This window comes from Gobio gobio, assembly GCF_949357685.1.
Source record: "Gobio gobio genome assembly, chromosome: 3".
Classification (NCBI taxonomy): Eukaryota; Metazoa; Chordata; class Actinopteri; order Cypriniformes; family Gobionidae; genus Gobio; species Gobio gobio.
In genome coordinates, this window is record NC_137099.1 from 11,459,891 (window position 1) to 11,474,844 (window position 14,954).

Here is a 14,954-nt window from a genome sequence, read left to right on the forward strand (position 1 = left end):
AAACGCTCTCCAAAGCGGATAAATCTGAAAACACTGTCTTCGCGTCATAGTGTGGACTCCCTTTCCTCCGCCCAGAGAATTTGGCACGCCCATGCGAGCGCCATATTTGTTTGTCCTCGAGAGATCATGGATTGTGAACGAGTGAATGCTTGCAGTTTCTCAGTGTTTGGATGTACAAATGAAAACAGAAGTCTTTTTTCAGTTCCTTCTGATCTGTGATCAGTGATTTCTGATGTGTAGCTAATTATTCAAGTTCACACAGAACTTTATTATTCGTGCTGCAGCTTCTCTCTCTCCCAACCGAACGGTGTTTTCTATCTTGTGAGTCAGTGTTTTTGTACGTCCTCGCCGCGTCTATCTGTTCTAAAATGTGCAAACAGTCGTGAGTTTCTGCTCAACATCGGCAGAGTCACATCTTTAGAGATAAACGCACGCACGCCAAGGCTGGGGCTGCACTGGCCGGTCAGCCTTCAACATCACCGACCCCCAGTACTGCATCTGGCCCACAGCAGAGGCACCATACGCGGCGCGCGATTAAGCAGACGGGAGGTAAGCGTGAGGGTCTCCAGGCTAGGCTAGCCAGCTATCCCCACAATAAACTTGATTACATTCGATTACTGCTGTTGTGTCTTTGTTTGCGCTGTGTTCTCAACTGATGCTTTTCATATGATAGGAAAATATCAAAAATAATGCTATAATCAACACTTACTCGTAACTTGTTCATCTCCTGTAATGGTACATTACGTGTGTTACAAAGTTGGTAATAAGGACGAAGACGGGCTCGGAGTGACTGGCGTGATTCTGAACTCTCAGATACAAACAAAATAAACTTGCACTGACAGCGCTCTCACAACTCATTAGTTACAATATATAACTTTGTTAGCAATCACTCCGTCTCTGGTCCATTGATGTCCGGTTCGCGAACGAATCGTTCTTTTGAACCGATTCTTTTTAGTGAACCGGTCGAACCAGTTCACCAAATCGGACTGAATCGTTCTAAATGGTTTGCGTCTTGAGTCAGCGCTGATCCATCATTTACTAAAGTTACCAACTTTCTGACATGAGTGACAGTCCCTCCGACTAGAAATAAACTAATAACCTGAAGTATATGCTAGTAACTACAACAGTTCACTGAACTGAGACGTGCTGAGAGAACTGATGAGAAGTGACATCCGTCTCTCTGGCACAGCCTTGTGCCTCGTAGACTTCGTTAAACCACGCCCCCTCCGCTCATTTAAAATGCAAAGATGTCAGCCAATCACAATAGTGGGCGTTTTTACTGAAGTCTCACAGCAGACACGAAACGCCCTTGAAACAGGGCATTCAGCCACAGGCCAAACATCAGTATAGAAAAAAAAGCCTTTTATTTCTAAATTATGACATTTTATGATGTAAAAATCATACTAACAATATAAGTACACCTCAGAATACATTATAAAATAAAATAAAAAATCCATGCCATTGGACCCTAAACTATTTTTTACAACACCGGCAAAGATCGTTTACACTCATCGTCTTCTTCTTCTTCTTCCAGCGTTCATGTAGTAGAGTTCTGTTGACAACTATGCGTCGCTCCGTTGCTCTGATTGGTTGTAGGTCTATCAAATTGATTGCAGAGGCTTTTTCTTTCCTGGTTCGGTTGAAACACGCCTCATTATCACAGCCCAATGGAGCAGTATCAGACTCATATTCTGACTAGAATTGAGGCCATGTCCACACTAATACGTTTTCGTTTGAAAACCGATCTTTTTCTCTCCAATTTGGCCTTCCGTCCACACTGAGACAGCGTTTTAAGTCAACGAAAACGTATAGCTTTTTGAAAACGCTCTCCAAAGCGGATAAATCTGAAAACACTGTCTTCGCGTCATAGTGTGGACTGTGAAGACGGAGGTATTTGAAAACAATGACGCAGGTTTAGTCATGTGACGCATATTGTACCAATAGATATGTATGTTTATACTGCTAGTGTGCCTGTTATGTGCTATTCACTTTCACACAGTTGTTCACATATGTTACTTTGCACACTTCATATCACAGTCTAGCAAGGATCTGCATTTTAGACCAAACTAATGGTTGACCGAGTGCGACCTGGACGCATCAGTAAATGGTGAGATATTTTGCTAAATAAAATGATCCTGCCAGAAGAATTGTGTGATAACTTTATGATGTCTGTATCATCTCAGTGAGTTTGTATGAGGTTTTACACATGCGCAGTAAGTTGAATTTGGCGTTTACTTACGTTTCAGTGTGGATGAGAAACTTTTGGAAAAGGTTAGTGTGGACGCAGAGGGTTTTAAAACGAAAACACTGTTATTCAAATCTATCCGGATTAATGTAGACGTAGCCTGAGTATGACCACGTCAGGCTAATGAAGACTGTAACGAGGTATGTAAGTTCAGGGAAGAAGGAGGCGGGAACCGGCGAACAATACAACAAACTTTAATAAAAGAAATGAACACAAAATGAAAGTAAAAGCGGCAGCCCCTCACGGACGACTGCCGCGCACATACATAAACAAAACGTAAACAAAACTACAAATCATAGTCCAGGCCTGGTCCTCTCTCGTCCTTCACTGTCGTCGCTCCTCCTTTATACTCCCGTCACTCCTCCGTGAGACACGAGGCCAATGCGGCACGAGGAGCGACAGAGACGAGAGAGTGGAGAGAGGAGAAAAAAAAAAAATTAGTCCGGTTCCCTGACACACTGCCGCTCGGTCCTCAGCCCGCCGAGAGGCTCTTCCACGCGGTGCCATGCGATGGTACTGGACGCTCGGTGGACGGCTCGATCCTCCTCCGCCCCCTGGCGGCCGGCGGTGGCTCCTCCTGTCGAGGGCAGCCGGCAGCGAGTCCCGCGCGCTCCCTGCTCCTCCCCTACGCGGCGGACGGACGCAGGCTCCGGCCCACGGCGAGCGCCGGCAACTCCTGCGCTCCCTCTCGGACGGCAGCCACCCCACCTCGACCCAGGGGCACGGCAGCGAGTTCCCCGTCCCACCGGATCTTCACTCGCTCCAGCACCACCGCCTCGGGCAGCTCCTCGCGGTCTTCACTCATCCGCGCTGCCCGACCTCCTCAGCACCGCGATCCCCCTCAGCAGCGAGGGCTCTTCGACAGCATGTCTCTCCTTCCTCCCGGGCTTCGCAACCAGTGTAACGAGGTATGTGAGTTCAGGGAAGAAGGAGGCGTGAACCGGCGAACAATACAACAAACTTTAATAAAATAAATGAACACAAAATGAAAGTAAAAGCGGCAGCCCCTCACAGACGACTGCCGCGCACCTACATAAACAAAACGTACACAAAACTACAAATCATAGTCCAGGCCTGGTCCTCTCTCGTCCTTCACTGTCGTCGCTCCTCCTTTATACTCCCGTCACTCCTCTGTGAGACACGAGGCCAATGCGGCACGCAGCTGGCGCTCATCATCATAATAATGACCGTGGCCTCGTCCCGCTCTCACGGTCCCTCAGCCTCGCTGCTCGCCACAAAGACCTTTAACATCCATGGAACCTTACCATTGCACAAAAGTTTTTTTTTATAGTGGAAAATGGTCCTTTAGATTATTAAAATGCTATTCAAACTAAGAAAAAAAAATGGTTCTTTTAAGAACTGTTCTGAAAAGTTCTTTGGGGACCCTAAAATGGTTCTTTAATGGCATCACTGAGAAAACCCCCTTTGCACGATATGAATGTACCGCCACTTGAAATATATTCTCAATGAGAAGAATTTAAGTACAAGTAACATACAGACATATGTTTTTTTTCTCATGATTGTAAAACTTTCTATTTGATATAAGTGTTATGCTTAAGTTCTTGAAATTATAGTAGACTAATATATATAGATATATTAGTATATATCACTATTTGATATAAGTGTTATGCTTAAGTTCTTGAAATTATAGTAGACTAATTGGGCCAACATAATAATTTCTTCATTTTTGGTTTTTATTTGATTAACTATTATTTATGGGTTTTAGGTTCAAATGTATATGCATGTATAGGAAAAGTGTATATTTGAGAAGCTGTTAATGGTCAACACTTAATTTGATTGACCCTTTGCCTCCTTTGGATTATTAAAATGGTCTTGCAGTGTGCCATTTTTTTTATAAAGCATCTCAATTAATATGGTCATAAAACTGCATGAAAAGTAATTAGAAAAGAATTTGCAAAATGTATGTCACACCGCAGATGAATATGAAAATCCTTTAAATCTTTTAAATATAAACCTACCTAGTATGTAGAAATGTTTAGCGAATCATATGATTAATCCTCTACTTGTGCAAGTGCATAAATAAGTGTCTAATCAGTTCATGTTCAGATATAATTTCATTATCGAAGAGATTCATTAACATGTTTGATGGTTCTGAAATGCTGCAAGTACCACTTGTACCCAAAATAATTATTTTATTATGAGGAGAATTCTCATAAGAACATCTCAGTTTTGAGAAGATCATGAATCAAGCTTATATAGAAACTTGCAGCAAGTATACTTCTACCATACTTAGGTGACATGTAATCTATATATGCTGTTTTCCCATGTATCTTTCTCATATATTGCACGGTACTAACTAAACCCCCCTGTTTTTGAGTGCTGCTTTGTAGTAGGCTGTCAGGACAGTCTGACACGCTACTGAAGAGGCCATCACAGCTGTGGGTATTTGTCATGCAACATTTAATATAGCACTCTTTTGCTTGTCTGGTAAATGTGAACTGATGTATTTGCGGAAAACATGAAGTAGCAACAAACCAAATATTAATAGTAATTCTTACCATAGAACTGAGTCATCGTACCAACTGATGACGGTACAAACTAAAGTGTAAAACGTATAATAAAATTATACGTTTTTTACATATAATAAAGATTATTGTTGTATGTTTTACAAGAAAATACTATTTCAGTTTTTGGTAACACTTTACATAGAGGTCTAATTTGTTGACATTAATTAATCCATTAACTATAGCACAAACTTACAATGAGCAGTATATTTTTCATAGCTTTTATTATCTTAAAAATGTGTTACCATTAACATGAACTCATTAAGATTAAGAAATGCTGTAGTAGTATTTTCCATGGTTAGTTTATGTTAACTAATGTAGTTAACTAATGTAAAAGGGTTAGTCCAAAAATTAAACTTCACCCTCATGTCGTTCTGAACCCCTAAGACTTTTGTTCATCTTCGAAATACAAATGAAGATATTTTTTAGGAAATCTGAGAGATTTCACTTTGATGGTTCATAAAGAGATCATAAAACTATTCCATATACATTTGGACTCGGTTTAGTCCAGATTTTCTGAAGAGACACGGTCGCTTTATATGATGAACAGATTGAATTTAGGCTTTTATTCACATATAAACATTGATCAACACACACATCAGGGGCCCGTTTCAGAAAGGAGGTTATGTGAAAACTCTGAGTATGTTAACCCTGAAATAAGGGAAACTCTGAGTTTTCTGTTTCAGAATGGGAGATATGTCAAACCCGAGAAATCAGGGTAAGTCAAGCCCGTTTCTGAAAGAGAGGTAACTTATACTCAGAGTCAGTTACCAGGGTAACTTAACCTGGTCTGGAGCAGGTTTTCTTTGGTAAAATGAGAGTTTATTTCAGTCTCCTCCCCTTTTTAAAGTGGCAGAAGTGTTTAAATACTTAATTCATTCATTCAAACGCCACAAATGCTTTTCTTACTGAGTATTTTTGTCGTATTTCAAGTACAAATATCAAAAAATTATGAATTAAATATAAATCTAAAGTAAGCAAAATTTACTTAAAACAAATTCAATTATCTGCCACTTGACAAAAATACAAAGTAAGAAAAGCATTATTTGCCGTACAGGAACATTCAATCATTGCTCATATTTCATCATGAGAACACTCAAAGTGACAAAAATGGCATATCCTTGATAAACCTCTAGAAGTAACCTAATAATTTGAATTTCCTTTAGGATTTCCAGTGGTTGGATGCATTGATGACACTCATATTCCCATCATCACACTTTCTGAAAAAGGATTATTGTGTGGAATGGAAGAATGCCAGATGGTAGTCCGAGATATATGCCATAACCACAACCAGCTGTTAAATACATTTATTTACAATTTTTATGGTCATCTTTATTTTCTACAAATTCTTTATTCTTTTTCCTGTTGGATGTTAATATTCTTCCTCCATCTCCTCTTCATCTGTCAGTGGTGCTGGTATTTGGCTGGCCTGAGTAGGAGTCAAATGTCAATGTCATTACCCTAATTAATAAATGTAACAGGTGGGATCAGAGAATTTTCACATTTCCAGGTTTCTCAGAGCGGAAGTCGTCATAGTTGCGTTAACTTTTATAGCGGTGAATGAGAGAATACATTAAATATATATATTGTTATGTCCCCATTTGCTCAAATAGCAAAAGAAAAACTCCACAATAGTGATTTCACAACTTTCAAAAAGAGGGGGAAAATAGAGATTGATAATGGTAGTGAAAAGAGAGAAATATGTTCATTTTTACCATCACTCCCATAGACGCTGTATTTGAAACACCCTCACAGAAGCGGTTACTGTTGGTTGAACCTCCTTATTGAAACAGGCCCCTGATATGGTAAACAGAACCAATGAGGTTTGTTATCATGTGTTACGCATCACGTTTGAGCTTCTGCAAGAACCAATGAGGTTAATTCTCGTATTAAACATCATGTTTAGCTTCCGCAAGAACCAATGAGGTTCATTCTCGGGTTACGCATCACGTTTGAGCTTCCGCAAGAACCAATGAGGTTCATTCTCGTGTTACGCATCACTTTTGAGCTTCCTCAAGAACCAATGAGGTTCATTCTCGTGTTACACACCACGTTTGAGCTTCCTCAAGAATCAATGAGGTTCATTCTCGTGTTACACACCATGTTTGAGCTTCCATAAGAACCAATGAGGTTCATTCTCATGTTACACAGCACGTTTGAGCTTCCTCAAGAACCAATGAGGTTCATTCTCATGTTACACAGCACGTTTGAGCTTCCACAAGAACCAATGAGGTTCATTCTCATGTTACACATCACTTTTGAGCTTCCTCAAGAGCCAATGAGGTTAATTCTCATGTTACACACCGCTTCTGCAAGAACGAATGAGGTTAATTCTCGTGTTACACATCACGTTTGAGCTTCTGCAAGAACCAATGAGGTTCATTCTCGTGTTACACATCACGTTTGAGCTTCTGCAAGAACCAATGAGGTTCATTCTCGTATTACACATCACGTTTGAGCTTGTGTTTATGTTGCTGATCAATGTTTATATGTGAATAAAAGCCTTAATCTGTTCATCATATAAAGCAATCAAGTCTCTTCAGAAAATGTATACTAAACCACTCAATCCCAATGGATTAGATTTATGATCTCTATGAACTTTTTTGAAGCAAAAAGTGATAGTTGCATGGATGATTTTGTATGAATTCGTACAATGTGAATCGTACAATGTACGATCATTAGAAAAAAGCATGTACAGTAGGCCCACCTATCACTGGATTTTCTGCAGATCGTAGAAAAAAAAAAATTCATTTGAATGTTAAATAGTTACAAATTGCCATGAGATTGTGTTGGTTACTTGCAGCTTCTTTGGAAATGATTGTGAAAGTTATTAGCAATGTCTGTGAAAATAATTTCACCGTCAACATTTTTCTGTGTAACAGAACAGAAATGCATAAAATAAAACATGAAAAAGAGACATTTAAACATTTAGATATTTAATTCAAATTAATAATTATATCAGCTGACTGAATCAGTGAATCTGAATTATGGAAACATATTAAGTTATAAAGTAAAACTGTATGTTGCTTCTTTCATAGCAAGTCTATTCACATTTTAAAAACGGATGTAATATGGACACTTAGTTTTATTTTTACTTCTGGGCTTCTTGTTTTTCTCCCTTCTCTTTTTTGATCAAAATAGAATGTTCTCTGATGTGTGCTAGTGGTAAAAAATAGCTGAAGCTTCATAAACAAGCAGTAAAAGCAGATGTGAATATACTCTTGTTTGCATTTATACTGAATGAAGAAATGGAAAATAGCAATTTTCCTGCTCTGAGAGAGCTCTACTGAGGTCTAACATCGACGCCTGCTGTTTGAATGGGTCTTCATGAATACCCTGCTCTCCAAAAGGCCCGGAAGATCATCAAGGGCGCAATTAATTGCGTTCACAGTATCATGAACAGATACTTTGATTTAATCTGTTGCAATCACACATCTTGCCATCAGTGTAACATGCGAGTCGTCTCACACCTCACACTGAGAATGCACCATAGGCTAAAAGAATCATTATTGACGTGATACTGATCCCACTTAGCCCTCCGGTCTCTGTAAAGACGCACTGCCAACCTACTCAGAACATTTGCTCACCAGATGAATTTTTACTGACCTCAGGGGGTCTATTAAATGATTCCACTGTATTTCAAATACTTTTTGGGAGTCCTTTTTTGCTCATTAATCATTGGATAACAGAATTCATGTAAACATGCTAGTGGTGTTGAAATCGTATGTATTTGTGTGTGGCAGCGGTGACGCAAATGATCTTCCAATCTATGGTCTTCTAGGTGGTCACTAGGCAATTGCGTACTGATCCAAGTCAAAACAGTATAATACAACTTGTCTCCTTTAATGTAAGGCTATGGGATTTAAGCCCGTTTGATTGCCCGCCAGACTTTTGATAAAATAAAAAAGTAATAGCACACCTGTCCTCAATAATCTGCCTGATTTGAGGCGTCATTAATGTTTGTGAGACGAGATGGTTGGTAAGTTTGGTAACACTTTCCAATAAGGTCCCATTAGTTTAAATGAAGATTAATAGATGCTTTAGAAGTATTTTTCAATGGAGCCTTCTTGTAAAGTGTTACACTTAGAGTTAAACTTTTAAGGCGAGACACTACAGGTGAATAGGGAATTTTTTTTAATTACAAGATATCACTGCGAAACTTCTCCAGTTTATTACTGGCATAAACAGAAGAAAAACATTTATTACACGTTTTGTGTAAATTAATGTTTTAATATGCAAATGAGGCCTTATATTCTTAAATATATGCTCATTTGCATACTTTTCCAAAAACAAAATCTAGAAATTGGAAAGGACCATGTTTAAAATTCTTGGTTCTATTTGTTGACATGTTAGATGAGAGGGCTTTTACTGAGGGGATTCTGGATATCTTATTTTGTGCTTTAGTAAATTAGAGAATACTGACAATAGCCTTAAAAAATCAATTTTCGCCATGTTTTTTGGAGTTAAAGGACCTATAACTCAGGATAGGAATGATATATCAACAAATCCCTCTGTAAAAGCCTTCAGAATATAGTTCAGTATAAGACTGCAAAAGTTGGTGCTTGTAGGTACTACTGAAGTGGATATATCTGACTCTGAGTGTGAGGAAAAACTCATTTTGAGAAAACGGCCTTTAAAGTTTTATACTGTATAACTGCATACATTTCTATAAAACCCCCAACCTACAAACAAAATATATATTCAGTTAATTAATATCAGTAGTGTATAATATTTAAAACACGTGGAAATTGATAAATGAATAAATTATTAATAGCAATAGCTATTAGAGAACTACCTTAAGAGAACGTCTCTGGTTACGTATGTAACCTATGTTCCCTGAGAACAGGGAACGAGACGCTGCGTCAGCTGACGCTACGGGGAACGCCTCCAGCGTGACAGGTGCCTGAAATCACAATTACAAAACGTCAATCCTATTGACCGGCGACAGCCTATGACGTCATCAAGGTGCAACCAGGAAGTATAAAAGGGCGCCTTGCCAACATGACAGTATCTAAACGTCTGAAGGGACTGTTTGGCAGGCAAGCCTTGAGGCATGGCAAAGCGATGCAGCGTCTCGTTCCCTGTTCTCAGGGAACATAGGTTACATACGTAACCAGAGACGTTCCCTTTCGAAAGGGAACTCGCGCTGCGTCAGCTGACGCTACGGGGAACGATATACCAACGCCGCCATGCCGAAAGGAGTGCATGCCCACTGGCAGTGACAACTGTCAGGACAAGCAAATTCAACTGAAATGCCTGAACCACTCCGCTTCTGGTCACATTAGGCTGTCAGTGACAGCGCTCCCTACGGTCAAAGCCCAAGCTATAAACCTGAGAAGGAACCTTCGCATACCATATGAAGTCCTACCCTGGCCGCTCGAAGGCCTGGAACCAGCCCATTCGACAGAAGGGGTTCCTTTCAGGGAACGTGGTAAGGGGACCCGAGGGAACCCGTGCCAGTCACTATTCGGGAAGAATTCACCGAATGCCACCAGGGAGGCCTGACCTAGCGACCTCTATGTGGGACACGTCAGTTTGGCCAACCCCTGTCTGTTTAAGTACAGAGCCTCTGGTACTTGCCTCCGGAGAGACATCCTGCTAGGGTACTGCAAAAAGACAGTGTCCTCCACCAGCCGGACCTCAGAGACGGGTTATCCTGGAGAGCAGCGCTCAGCGAAGTGCTTTCTAACCCTTGCTAGCGAGGGGAGTTTAGCCGCTCGATCCTAGGATCTACCAAGCACTTATTTTAAAACGTGCTCAGGAGGCCGAACAGGCCTACAGGCTGATCCTTGCTGGGAGGCCTCGAGGGGCCTACAACCGACGGATCAGTGCCAAGCGGCTATCAGCTCACAGAAGACTCTCACTTGAGAGGAGCTCCCAAGCCTGCCTGGTAGGTAACCATGCTGTAGGCGATCTATGAGAGTCCCTTCCTGTAGGGACCGCATAGTAGCAGCGTCCCCCAGGGAGGCCAGAAGGGGCCTCCACCTGGTAACCTGTGCCGACTGCTCGCGTGTCCAAACCACGGAGCTCGCCCTCAGGGAGGCCTAGCAGGCCTACCACCTGACCGCAGTCGAGCTAGCCCTCGAAGTAGCTGGGAGAACAGGGACTCGCTCCGTCAGGGAGGCCTAGTGAGGCCTACCACCTGTTTAGTCGTTGGGCGTTCCTTCAGGGAGGCTTAGTTAGGCCTGCCACCTGACAATAGGTGCGCTAGAGCATAGCTTTTTCACAGTGACTAGACTCATCTAGTGACTGCGAAACCGGAACATGCCCTTAGAGGAGGCCAGATGAGGCCTACAATCCAATAGCGAATCCCCCAGGGAAGCCCGTGCCGCTTGCTACCTGTTAGCAACCCATGCTACCATGTGGTACCGGAACTGGGGACCGGGGAACGATCTCAGGGAGGCTCGCCGCCTACCACCTGATAGCAGAACGTGCTAGTCCTCCAGGGAGGCCTAGTGAGGCCTACTACCTGCTAGCACTCCATGCTCACCGCCACAGAGACTGGGAACCGAGAACTCGCCCTCAGGGAGGCCGGGTGATGCCTACTACCTACTAGCAGCTCGTGCTAGCCATCCAGTGACTGGGGCCCGGGACCAACCCCTCAGAGGAGGTCCAGTGAGCCTGCTTACCCCACAGCAGGCCCTTAGGGAGACTTGGTAGCGCGTACCACCTACTAGCAGCTTGTGCCAGCCGTCGAGGGACTAATGCCCAGGAATACCCCCTCGGGGGAGACCGGGCAAGGCCTGCTACACACAGCAGGCTCTCAGGGAGGCCTGATGGGGCCTACCATCTGAGCCAGGGTAACCCAAAAACGGGAGCCTACCCCTCAGGGAGGCCTGGCAGGGCCTACCTCCAAATAGGAGGTCTGCAAGTTCTATGAACCCTGCCGCGGATAGAAGAAGGCTGGCTGCTGCACCCGGGCTGACGGTAGCTGTCTGCTGCTGACGAAGAACTGGACATCCAGTTATCACCTGGGGACTCATCCCCAAGGAGGCCAAAGAGGGCCTACTAGTTGACGAGGTTTCTGCTGAAGTTGACGTCGACGGAAAAAATCCTCCGGGGCCCACCTATGGGCCACGACGTCGAGACTCTCTTGTCCTAGAGTCCGCTGCCCAGACTGCCCAAGCTGGCTACTCACAACCAGCTGGCCTTCATATGCCCGCACCTGGGGCTGGCTCCATCCCAGAGGCTAAAGGGCCTCCGCGATAGCGCAGTCTCACAGGGCAGTGCCTACAGACATGAACCTAATCACATTGCCAACAGCAGTGCACTCAGCAAACAAATGCTTAGGAACCCTCTAAAGCGAGGGGAGTACAACTTACGTCACCTGCTTCAGGGCGGCCGCCTTACTTTCTCATACAGCGGTCTGCCGTTCGTGCAAGGACGTCAGCCATTGGTAATGCTCGGGCCTCAGGGGAGCATTCGATCAAACCTCCGCTTTTTGCAGAAGGTTGCGATGTTCAGCTCGACCCGAGCCCTAAAGAAGGAGGAGCAGAGGACATAGAGCAGAGGGTAAAACACATCATACAAAAATGTAACCCACCGGCCGTACCATCCTCCAGGATGAGGCCGGGGGCCACCAGAAGGTGGTGGCCACACCAGCTCTGAAAGGCTGGGCACAGCAAAACTAAAGTCTTAGACTCACACAGCGAAAGACGCTCAGCCCGGCCCCACGACCACTGGCAAGGTCGCTATCCCTGCTGCAACACCTACACTGCATTACTAAATAACCCCAGAACGCAGAGAAGGGGGCGGGCCTTGGCCGGACTACTCTGTAATAAGAGGAGGCTGAATCAAGGATGCAGAAAAACATGCACTGTTCTTATACTTAAAGACAGGCCTAGGGCGACATACCTGCTTTTAAAGGAAGCGCACCCCATCCTTAGCAAAGCCTAGGCCAAGTGGTGCGGTGCTAAACCTGCACTAGATCTACCCAGGGCTCGGGAAAGAAATAGTATCACCCCTTACATAAACAACGGGGCCCCGAAACCGATTTAAAAGCCCAACAGGGCTGGGCGCAGATCTCACTACAGCTCACGCATTAGTGCTTAACCCGGTCGTAATGCTACTTTATACTTAAAGCTAGGAAAACAAACAACTCGCCCCCGCGCCACAAGCACGCGAGCAAGAGCGGCAAATACAAACACTCACATAAGTGAGAGAGATAAAGTATAGCATTATGCACAAACATATAATGTTGCAAAGAAGATCGTTCTTAGCTTACTCACGGGGAGCTGCAGGCCCTGCGATGTCCAGCGATGTTCCATAATCCCCCGAGCCCTCTCAGGAGAGCGAAAAACGGAGTCCTGAAAACATTAGTAGAAAATGTTTCACCCTTCTCGAGGGGGACTCACCACTCGCTCTTCTCGGCGCTTCAAACCAGCCATCAAGCTAGTATACGACCACCATCCTGAGGGGGGTGCTTTCACCAAACAAACCAGGCGGGCCGTCAGAATCTTACATTTTCTGCTCATCATTGGCCTACCGGCCTGATGTAAAGCGCCCAGGGGAAAGCACAGGAGGAAGGGAAAAAGGCAGCGCTCATCTGCGCGCCCTGGGAGGCAGAGTCCGCTGCCTACGCTGGTTCCGGTTACCAGCACCGGCTTCCTTCCTCTTACTGTTGCGGGTGTCCCGCCTTCTCTGCGCACCAGTCCTCCATGGAGGGGGCGCTCGAGAGGCGATGCTGGTTCGCTGGTCCCGTCTCCAGTCCTCCGATCGTGACGGGCCAGGGACACCCGGCTGCCTGGGCGCAGTCCCGGACCTCAGCGGGATGCATGTTCTAAATGCCGCCGAGCGCGCCTTCGCCTCCCCGAACTTTCTGACCACCGCCTCCACTGAGGTGCCGAAAAGTTCAGAGGGCGAAACCAGGGCATCCAGGAGAAAGGACTTCTCTTTCTCCCCGATGTCCGCCAGGTTCAACCACAGATGTCTCTCCGTGGCTACCATCGCCGCCATCGAACGACCGATGGCAAACGCGGTTTGTTTGGCAGCCCGGAGAGCGAGATCCGTGGTCCGGCGCAACTCGGTCACCGCATCAGGGGTTAGTCCCTCCCCCTGATCGAGGTCCCTCAGCAGGTCCGCCTTGAAGGCTTTTAACACCGCCATGGTGTGTAAAGCCGCCCCAGCGTGACCCGCTGACATGTACGCCCTGCCGTTCAAACGTGATGTTGTCCTAAGAGGCTTGGTCGGCAGGGTGGGAGACCTCAGTGTCGATGGCCGCCCAGAGGCGAGATAGTTCGCAAACGTCTCGTCCACGGGTGGCAACAACACATATCCAGCCTCAGCCAGTCCCTCGACATCAGCTAAGTTAGCTCGCCGATGCCGATGGATGCGGGCTGAATAAGGCTTCTTCCATCCCTTCGAGATCTGCTGATGGAGATCTGGAAGAAATGGAAGACTCCCGGGAGCTGGGCGGTCATGAGCGGAGAGAAACCGGTCATCCAAACGATTTGGATGCACAACCTCTCTCCTCGCGCGCTGCCACGGCAGCTGCAGTCTACCTGCAGCGCGCTCCATGACCTCCACCAGCTCCCCGTACATGGGACAGGATGGATGTGAGGTTTCAGCTTCAGCTGACTCACCAACCTCTTCATCCATCCTTTGCTCAGTTGGAAGAGCCGCAGACGAGGAGGAGGAGCCCAAATCCCACTCCTCCTCCGATGTCTGCCCCTCGCGATCTGGATCGTCATCTGCGAGCATCACACCAGTCTCCAGACGACGAGCCAGATCCATCTGGGAACCCCAGGACTTCAGACGCCGCTCAGCCTCAGCTCGAGCGGGGCCGTCCCCAGATGCTGAACTCTCTCCCCTCGAGAAGAGAGCCAGACGAGAGCGGAGCGTCTTCAGGGGAAAACGCTCGCAGTTTGCACAGGAAGCTCCCTCGAGAACTTCCCGTGCATGCTCCTCACCCAGACAGTAAACACAGAGTGTGTGTGTATCCTCAGGTGTAAGATACCTGGTACACGGGTCCACACATCTGCGGAAGTGGCGTTGCTTCTGAGCACACTTCATTCTCTCGATTGTAACTTTCTGACGCTTTACGTGAAATCGGCAAACAGTCCCTGAAGACGAAAAGATACTGTCATGTTGGCAAGGCGCCCTTTTATACTTCCTGGTTGCACCTTGATGACGTCATAGGCTGTCGCCGGTCAATAGGATCGACGTTTTGTAATTGTGATTTCAGG